This window comes from Lontra canadensis, unplaced genomic scaffold (assembly GCF_010015895.1).
Source record: "Lontra canadensis isolate GAN:19392208 unplaced genomic scaffold, GSC_riverotter_1.0 scaffold52, whole genome shotgun sequence".
Lineage (NCBI taxonomy): Eukaryota > Metazoa > Chordata > Mammalia > Carnivora > Mustelidae > Lontra > Lontra canadensis.
This window is the reverse complement of record NW_022631046.1, coordinates 3,504,439-3,514,858: the sequence shown is the minus strand read 5'-3', so window position 1 is coordinate 3,514,858 and position 10,420 is coordinate 3,504,439.

Sequence of the window (10,420 nt, the reverse complement as noted above, 5' to 3'; positions counted from 1 at the left end):
AACTCTAAAGGACTTAAAACTCTTTTTGTTGTTTTTGGACAGTTCTCAGAGAAGCCCTACTGTTAAAACAATAATCCAGTTTTCTTGAGTCTCAGTGCTTAAAATCTAGTCTACAAAGATGTGTTATTGAAATATTTCCTCTCTATAATAATCCTCATTTTTAATCAGAGATAGCCAAAACAGGACTAACTTGTTTTTAAAACAAGTCCAGTTTTAACAACTTGGCCTAATGATTTACATAAGCTCAGCAAGAATAGTAAGTGATCAGATAGAGCTTTTAGAATCTGCTCTGCAGGAACTTTTTATGAGGAAGCTCTGGGTTGAAGTTTTAGTAGCCCCTCCAGGCCAGAAGCCAAGCCAAGTGCTTGCCATCAGACATGCCTGCAATACCTGTTGATTTGGGTGAATTCTTCTTCTCGAGGTCCCCAAAGTACCCTGAGGTTACTGCACTTGCCAGGAAGTGACATTCTTTACTCACCCGGCAAGGCTGCTGAGAACTCTGTAAGCAAGGTATCTGTGGAGTTATTCTTAGAAAATATATTGGAATCCCTAAGGAGTGATTATGGAAGCCGCTGAAACATCAGCAGCATTCCTGTTCTCTGGCTTTTGAACACAATGTCGCGGTAGGAGCAGGATCCTGCGATCCCCAGGGGCAGGGCCCAAGTTAGGAGTTATGAAAGAATGTAACCCTCAGTTCCTCCTTTCTGCACCTGGTGATTCCTAGCCCAAACATCCCTTCTCTCCCTTATCCCAAGACTGATTCCCTGTATGTCCTCTGAGAATGCAAGCCTGCTTTACAGCCTCAGGATATTTGCCATCCCTTTTTACCAATTTCCCAGGCTTTGAGGTATCTGTCCTTGCTTTTCTGATAAAAAAAATAAAAATAAAAATAAAAGCTATGTGCAGAATTCAGCTGCTGCTGCTCTCCCTTGCAGACGCTGTGCTGAACAGCCATTCAGATTGGTGTCTGGGAACTTTATTTCAGTGTGTGACGACAGTATCAGGCCAACATTTCCAAGGGGCTGTGTTGGCTCCATGCTTTATAATGTCCACCTTAGTTCCTTAAAGCTGTATAGTCATACCTGAGTCTATTCATGTCTTTCAAGTATGACATTCCAGTTAAAGCCTTGGTAAAATAACCAATGTTTCCAATGGGTCCCATTACAAGAACAGATTCTTATTGAACTTATGCAAATGACTGTAACTGGCATCAAAGAAAGAGTATTTTCGAGACCTTTTGAATTTCGGAAGTTTCAGGTAGAGAGAAGTTAAATGATTTAATCTGTTCACAAATGCATACTTATCACATTTCTTTAAGTCATAGATATCTTAAGAGAAAATTTCCTTAGTCTAGAAGAGTGAACAGAGAACCAGCAATGATTTAAGCAGGAGTCATAAGGTATGATTATCCTCAGTTTAGTTAGTTCTGGAAATTTTTACCAATTTCAGTTTTATAATCTTAAACATAATTGAATACCTGTATTTGTCCTAAAAGTCCTTTTTATGAATCCCCTTAAAAATGGAACACATTTGCAAGAGAGTAAGAATAACCATAAATGAAAAACTCAAAAGTGGACACGAATAAAGATCTGATGAGAGATTACAGTACAGCTGGCAAGGAAATTAGGTTATTTCTGTGACACACAATACTTCAATAATCAGATATCAGGTAATGGCCTATATACCACAACATACTAAAACTTTAGGAACTGTGTATCATCTCTAGAATAGTTACAGTATTTACCCAAGTGTAATGTAAGGCTTATTATTTGCTTAACAATTCTTCTAGAGTAAGTTAACATACTAAACAAAAAGCGTTAATGAGTCAGAGACTTTATTTACAATTTGAATCTTGGGAAGTTTGTCAAACCTTAGAAAGTTTTAAAGCATATGCTAGTGTAAGGCCCTATTTAGCCAGAGCGATTCCATCCAGTTAAATAGTGATTTTGTTGTTTATGTAGTAAAACTTAAACTGACCGTAACTCCCACGCCCCCACCCAGGGGAACTTACTTAAAAACAAGTCCAGGAAACCAGTAGAATATGGTCGACCAGTCCCTGATAACAGAGCCCAAATACAGGGGCGGGTCAGGTCAGGTGGAGGTAACAGAGCCCGAATGCAGGGATGAGTTGGGCCAGGTGGAGACTATCCAATCAGTAGAGCTCGCATACAGTCTCCCTGGCTATCAAGGAGTGTGGGCCCCGCCTTTTGGGCGCCAATTCTGACCAAGGTGATAGGCTAGTTCAAATAGCTACTATGGGGTGAATTGTAATTCAATTGGCCACCTGTGTGCGACCTAGCCTGACTGTGCAGCTTTCTCTGTGTGTTACAATCTCATTGGCCACCCGGGTGTGGCCAGGCTCAACCACATGGCCTTTGCTCTATAAAAGTTAGTCTGTGAGGCTGGGAGGGGTCATCCTCTCTGTAAGATTCTCGATGCTTGGCACGAAATAAAGCTTTGCTTGACTTTCGCTTTGTATCAGTCTCATTCCTTTGACCATGAAACCAACACCTAGATAGGATTACAGGTCATTACAAAAATTATTTTTATTTAACCAAGGTACAATAAGACATTTGCAAGGCAGATATATAGGGTTATCTGTAGGTGTTACTTAAATTTAGCTCCTTTAATACTGAGAAATTTTATCTTATTTATTTTTTTATTTATTTTTTAAGATTTTATTTATTTATTTGACAGAGATCATAAGTAGGCAGATAGGGCAGAAGAAGTAGTCTCCCTGCTAAGCAGAGAGCCCAATGTGGGGCTTGATTTCAGGACCCTGGGATCATGACCTGAGCCGAAGACAGAGGCTTTAAACCCACTGAGCCACCCAGGTGCCCCTAATACCGAGAAATTTTAAATAAGTGATCAAAGACCTGATAAAGACAAAACATAGAAACTGGTTTTCTGGACAGAGTTAAAAGAGAAAAAACCTTAATTTACACTTTATCAAGAGCAGGCCAATAATTCAAGAAAACCTTGTCTTTTGAACAGAGAGAAAGGCAGAATTTCAATATTATGCTATGGTACTTTTAAAATCCATTTAACTCTTAGTCAATCCTGACCACACCTGAAATTTCTTTCCAAAGATTTCCCTTCACAAACCTTCCTCAACTTTGCTTTGTATTTAGATCCTACTTTTCTACCTACAGATTTATTTCTCTTATTTGCATCAGTCTTAATTACACTTAGCAGAACTTTGCCTTCTTGGAAACCTTAGTCTCCAGTGAAAAGTAAGTAGTAACAAATTGTGAACTTTTATACCAAAACTCTTTAGACAGCAGATTTACGAATCATTAAGCACAAATTAGGTTTACCAACAGACTCAAATATCCTGTTTCTTTACAATAATAAGTCAAAAGTGCAAACCTGTGTTCAGTAATCATTGATTTAGTACTTTATCCCATTTGGAAAAGACATAGATGTCTAACAAATTCAATCCCACTTATCACCCAAGAAAAACTCCAAGTTTCAGGTTACCAAAGACTTTGAAAGCTATCTTAAAAAGTAACCCATGAAAGCTTGAGATAGTTGACCATCATTTTTTTAGCATCTTTTTGCTAATAAATTACAAGAGACGTAATTTTCAAGCTTCAGGTTACCTAAGACTTTGAAAGCTATCTTAACAATTACCCATGAAAACTTGAGACAATTAACCATAAGTCATCTTTTTGCTAACAAAATGCAGCAGATAACACAAGTCTTATTTGACCTTTAGTAAGTCTTAGTAGAATAGAAGTTTCATATTTAATGCTGATAACTCTAAAGACAGGTCTATCCTAAACCAACAAACTTAAATACCGAACTATATTCTACCTGGATCCACTTTCAAAAGTCACTTTGTTCCCCATTGTTAATTTTTACCTGAGACACTGGTGGGTAAATACAAAGTGGCCAGTGTTAAGTCCAGAGGGTCCTTTTATTTGGTCTTTGAAGTGAGGGGAGGAGAAGGAGCCATTGGTACTAGAGGCACTGAGGACGATACAGAAGCCAGTTATGCAGGCCACACCCAATGTAGTGCAGAAACAGGAGGAGAGGGAGACAGAAGAGGCAAACTGAGGCCAAAAGGCAGAGAAAGAGGGTTCCCAGTTCTAGAGCTCATCAGCTCCAGAGTAGCAGCCACCATGTTTTCTGGCCAACAGGAGGGAATAGGCAGTCCATGTCAGGCTGGAGAAGACAGGGAATTTCCCTGAAACAAAGGGACTTTCAGCAGCTGCTTGGGAATATTCCTTCAGTTGCCCATCCTGAGTAAGACAAACCACAGTTGGCTCCAGTTATTGCTGTTAACCCAGGAAGTGAGTGAGGGAGAAGCCCCCACATACCACTAGAGTAACCTGAGTCTGCTAGGAGGAGTGGTGAGAAAGAGAGAGATGGGGGGTGGTGGGGCAGAGTCCCCTTCGCTAGGGATGGCCCATGTTTCCTCCAACCTAGGTTTATTCAGAGACCTATTTAGACACTTATCATCCTTCATATCAGGAGGGAGTTTACTGGCCTGGTTACAATCAAACACATTCTGCAAGAAGCCATTAGGTCTGGATCCTAATTTAGAGCCCTGAACTCGTGGGATGGACCTAGGGTGCCTCCATCTGTTTGCCCTGTTTTCTGTAGAAAAAATCTAACTGATAGATCCTATTGAGGCCATGCAGTACCTTTCTTAAATTTTGCAATCCGAATTGTTTCCAGTGCGTTAAAAGGCATCCCAAGGGAAGGTCCTTGGGAACTGAAGAGAGAAAGACCATCACCTAGAAAATCCACCCACTATCCCTAACTCCCCAGATAGTGTCCCATGGGCATGATTATGTCAGAGATTCCTGGTGTGAGAGTGACCTGAGGCATCCCTTGAATGAAATCACAATGATCACCACCTGTCAAAAAAGTCCAGTAGGAAGGAGGCCTGCCCCCCAACCAGGCCTGATTTCCCATCACATTCTAGGCTATTCTAGACTTTGATGGGTGCCAACATATGGACCGAGTTTGCTTTGCTGTGAAGGCCACATGTGCCTATCTTACCTTGCTGAAGGTCATGAAGAACCTGCTGTTTTTAACCCATGGAATATGCTAGAGAAGTTTTATAAGAGGAAAGTACCCAATTTTGTACCTTAAGTAGTTACTAGAGGAGATTCACAGAAAACAGTAAATCTATCATGATCTAAGCAATGAGCCAACACATGCAGTCCTTACATTCAACATCCCTAGGAAATAGTCCCTGGTTGGGTTTTAATTCAGTCAGGTACTGGTTTCAGCCAGCTCCCACTGGAGATCTAATGGCCCAAAGCAGCTAATGTGGAGGGGATCACATTAGACCAGTGAGGAAGAAACCTCACATGGGAGTCTTAAGACTGGCAACCATGCTGGTCACTTACATGACTCTCCTGTGCCCAAGTCAGACAACTTTGTATAAGGACAGGAGTGAAGAGAGGACATCAAGTTTCTGGATCTTATTACCATCCTGGTCATGGTACTAACTTCCAGCCAAAAGGCAGGCTTTCTTCACCCCATAGAGTAGCCACGGTCTGGAGGATTAGAGCCTGAGCTATTGACATAAAAGTGTTCCAATAAAAACATACTCCTTGAAGAGCCCCTGGAATGAAAGTAAGGAGAGAGCAAAGTACTCACGAAGTTTGTATAGAAGCTCAGAGTCCAGATGAAAAGACTCTAAGCCCCCACGTTGGAGTCCCGGATAATGTAGTTTTTGAATATAGGTGAGGTTTGGTGAGGTCGAGAACTGACAGCTAAGAAAGAATTCTTGAGATATCTTTGGTTCAAAAAGGTGGTTTTATTAAAACACAGGGACAGGACACATGGACAGAAAAAGCTGCACTGAGGTTGTGACAGGTGACTGATTCTATACTTTCAAGTCAGCGAGGGGATTAGAGATAGGGTAAGTCTCTACGGAATTTTGGAAACAAGGTTTCCAGGACCCTGAGGGGGCTAGTTAAAAGGTCATTTATTACTGCCCAATAAAACCTTAGTCATGAGATCCTTCAGATGTTTATCAGTGGGCCATATGCTTGGAGGATGATTGCTAATACATGTCTTGGGGGGTGGAGCTAAAGGAAGTTTCCAAAGAGATTTTGGCATGTTAAAGTAAATTTCCAGAATTCTGGGGGTTTGGGATCGTGTTAAGCTGGGACTGCCTTTGCCCTTAGCGAAGTGTCATCATCTAGGCAGCTGAGCTTCCAGAAGGTCACTCAACCTGTTTTCAAGGACTCGTCAATGGGCCATAAGTAGCAAGGAAATTTAATTGTTTTTTGTTTGTTTTTTGCCTTTGTTTCCCACATCAAAATCATTTGTCATTGCCATATTCTGAAAATGTGATTTAACCCAATAGAGATTTCTTCCTCAGATAAAGTTAGATTGTTTCAAAATTATTTTTATGAGCAGGCCAAATCATCAAGAAATAACACTGAGTTTCTAATAAAAATAAGGGAAGTGAAACAGTGTTAAAGAGAGAAAGGAAGGAAATAAAACAAATTCAATAGCTTCCCTAAGTAATCTTTTCTTTTGGAAATAAGTCATAGTGGTGCTTAGAAATTGTATATGGGGAGGAAGTTTAATTTTCTTTAAAATACATAGAAAATTACATCTCACACATTTTTGGTAATATTATTTTTACTTATGGCCTTTGGATAAAATAACATGTTCTAGCAGTAGATATTCTTCACTTGAAAAAGATGAACAGGGATCTTTACTTAGAAGTTTTTTCAGTAGTCTATAATGAAAGTATTCAGTTTCCTAAGGTTGTTTTTATTCCTTCATCTCACCAAAAGACAAAATCCTTATTTAGTCTTTTCAGATTTCCTGGTAGGAGATTTAAAGCTTTATGTGAACAAGTCAATACTTTCTTTTGAACATCTTGCTGAGAAGTCTTCCTTTATGAGACACATGATTAGGCCTGAATTTGAACAAAAAGATTCATCAAACCCATCTCTGAGTTTCTTTCATTTGAAACTCTGAAACTTTATGTAATGTTGGTGTAGTAAAGCTTTTTCTTTTTCTTAAATGTCACTTGGATTTAATGTAATTTCTCTGAATTCTTTCAGTTTACTCTTACAACAAAAGGTAGTTGTCCAATAGAAAACAACAGCAATGAAAACCCTGAATTTTATTTTAATGATTTAACTTATATCAGCTCTCTTATGGTCTTTTGCAATGTAGATTCTAGGAGAAATTAATTGAGGAGTCATTAATATTAAAATGTCTAAAAGGATTTTCTGAAGGCTAAATAAATTTTTGAACCTAAATTAAACATTTTAAAATATGAAAGTGGAATCTCCTATCTTGGCTTATCTAGTTTTAATTCAATTTAACTCTTAATTATTAGGGATGAGATATGAATAACATTAGTTTGGTAGAATGTGCTTAGATTGGTTTCAAAGCATTTTTCTTTAGGGTATGGCATAGTTTTCTTTTTAATGCACAGGAATTATATGCTATGTACATACTACACACCTATTACATAACTTCTTTTGTTTAGAAAACTCTGATACTTCTTCAAGGTCTCATCATATCCCTCTTTTATTTTTTAGTTTTTATTTATTTAAACAAAATTTTTTTTGGCTGCCAGTGCTTCAGCAAATTTTAGTGAATGTTGGGGGCCAATATGCTAAATTTGGTCACATTTCTCTATGCAGTAGGACCATGAACTTTCTACTGACTAAGCTTCCTTTTTTAACTTTTTTTTTATGTGCCTATGCAAGTTTGGGAAGTTTGGATATACACTATTGCAGCAGTATTTGTTGGAGGAATTCACTGAGAGGACATGACCACAGACTGACCAGGGAGCTGGGCCTGGGCAGTTGGAGGCTCCTCATCCCTCCCTTGTCCTTGGAATGTACATCTCATCATTATTTCCATAACCATTTCCCATAGTCATGAACACAACCTAGAGATAATAATGTGTTGTTGAGACCATCTTTACTGTGTATGTGAGTGAACCCCATCAAAAGCTCTGTATAAACATTAAGGTTCTGGCAGGTGGATGCAAACTATTTGTCCATCTTGTGGCTGGCCAAAAGAAGCCTCATATGTCAGTTCCCTTGCTTATTAAAACTGCCATCTCCCAGTCTGTGGTGGTCTGCCTCTTTCTTTGGTCTCTCTTTGTCTTCTATGTACATGGGGAATTTTTAGATTTCACCCCGGAAACTCCTGAGTTTCTGAACCGTTAAGTATTGTCCCATGTCTACCCACTTAAATAGATGGTTAGCAAATCTGAACCAAATCATCCCTGAAGAATCTGACACATATCTTTTTTGACTAGTGGCTAAAGTTATTGATAATTCATAAATTAAAATGTTATGTATTTTTTTTTAAGGATTGATTTATTTGTCAGAGAGAGAGTACAGGAGCAGGAGGAGTGGCAGTCAAAGGGAGAAGCAGGCTCCTCACCAAGCAAGGAGCCTCATTTGGGACTCGATCCCAGGACTCTGGGCTCATGCCCTGAGCTGAAGGCAGATGCTTCACTGACTGAACCACTCAGGCATCCAAAATGTTGTATAATTGTAAAGGGTACTTGTTGAGAACAATCACCAATTATATGATAGAGAAAAGGATTTAAAAGACATTAAGGAGTCAAGGCTCAAATGTGGTTTCTTGTTTCATTAATATAACAATATAGGTACTCTCTGCAGATAGGGTTTAGTTTTTAGGGATTTTTTTATTTTTATTTTTTTGGCATGTGTTATTAAAGTTTACTTTATTGTCAGGAGGCCGTGGATATGACTGCAGTGAGAGTTCTCTCTTCTATGCCCAATTCAAAGAAGCTACTGGCAGTTTTCTTTTATGTTATTTAAGACTCAGCTTCTTAGGCACCTGGGTGGCTCAGTTGGTTGAGCGACTGCCTTCATTCAGCTTAGGTCATGATCCTGGAGTCCCAGGATGGAGTCCTGGATCGGGCTCCCTGCTTAGCAGGGGGTCTACTTCTCTCTCTGACCTTCCCCCTCTCATGCTCTCTCATTCTCTAATAAATAAATAAAATCTTTAAAAAAATAAGACTCAGCTTCTCATGGAAGTTAATTTTAGTGTACTGCTTATCTTTTTAAGTTGTATTTCTCAATGTACTTCATTTTTTAGAAAATGCTTGATTTATAGAAAATACGATGAAGAGAGTAGAGTTATATTACACAGCCACTTTTGTTTTCCTGATTAATAGCATTTTGCTTTTGTGTGGTACACATGTTACAATTAGTGAACAAATCCTAATACGTTATTATTTAAGTTCATATTTTAGATTTCCTTCCTTTTAACCTAATATCCTATTGCTGTTCAGTGTCCTATCCAAGATACCACATTGCATTTAGTTGTCCTGTCTCCTTAGCCTTTTCTTGACTGTTAGAGTTTCTTATTCTTTCTTTCTTGCTTTCTTTCTTGTTTTTTAATGATCTTGATTGCTTAAATGAATAGTGGTTGAATATTCTATAGAATGTCCTTCAGTTTGAGTTTATCTAGTGTTTTTTTCATGGTTCTTTAGGGGTTGTGTTAGTAGAAAGAAGACCACAAAGCTAAAGTTCTGTTATCATCACACTGAGGGTACATGTTATTCACGTGACTTACAGCTGTTGATGCTGCTCTTGGCCACTAAAGTAATATTTGTTAAGTTCTCTTTTTGAGGTTACTTCCCCCCTGCCCTGCCCATGTTATACTCTTCAGAAAGAATGCAACACTTAAAGAGCAGGGATTTATACTCCACCTTCTTGAAGGTAGAATAAGTATATAAATTATTTGGAATTCTTCAGCACTAGAGATTTGTCTTTCTTCCCTATTTAGTCTATTGATTAAATCAATTCTGTTAGTATGTAATCATGCATAACATTTAATAATTTTGGTTATAATAGAATACTGCTGTATTTAATTTGTTGGCTCAAAATTGTTCAGCTTTGGCCATTGGTACTCTTTTAGTTGGCTCCTATGTCTCTGTGATATACCCCATCACTTGGGGAGTGTGTGTGTGTGTGTGTGTGTGTGTGTGTGTAACACTCCCTTTCTGACACTGCTAGTTGCTCTAGGCCTACCTTGTATATTTATTACCTTTAGTCCTAGATTCAGCTGGCTGTCCAAGGAGCGCTGATTCCTTTTATTGGAGAATGATATTAGAAACCAAGATCTGGGTGCTAAGTGTGCTCATTGCTACTGGTTATGGTTGTTTCTAGGCATTTCAGCTGAAAGACCACAGAAATATATGTGTGCACACTAATGCATATATATATATATGAATATATCTACATATAGCCATCTGTCTTTATATTAAGGTAAACATGAATTCACACTGCTGTCTTCAACACTAATCCCTCACCACATAGATCATTCTGGCCCCTTCTTGTTTATCTGTAAACTCTTGGTCTAACCTGGCTTCTACCATCTGCCATCAGTTGGCTGAATTATTCAATCCCAGTATACACGTATAGCAGGATCAGAATTGTTA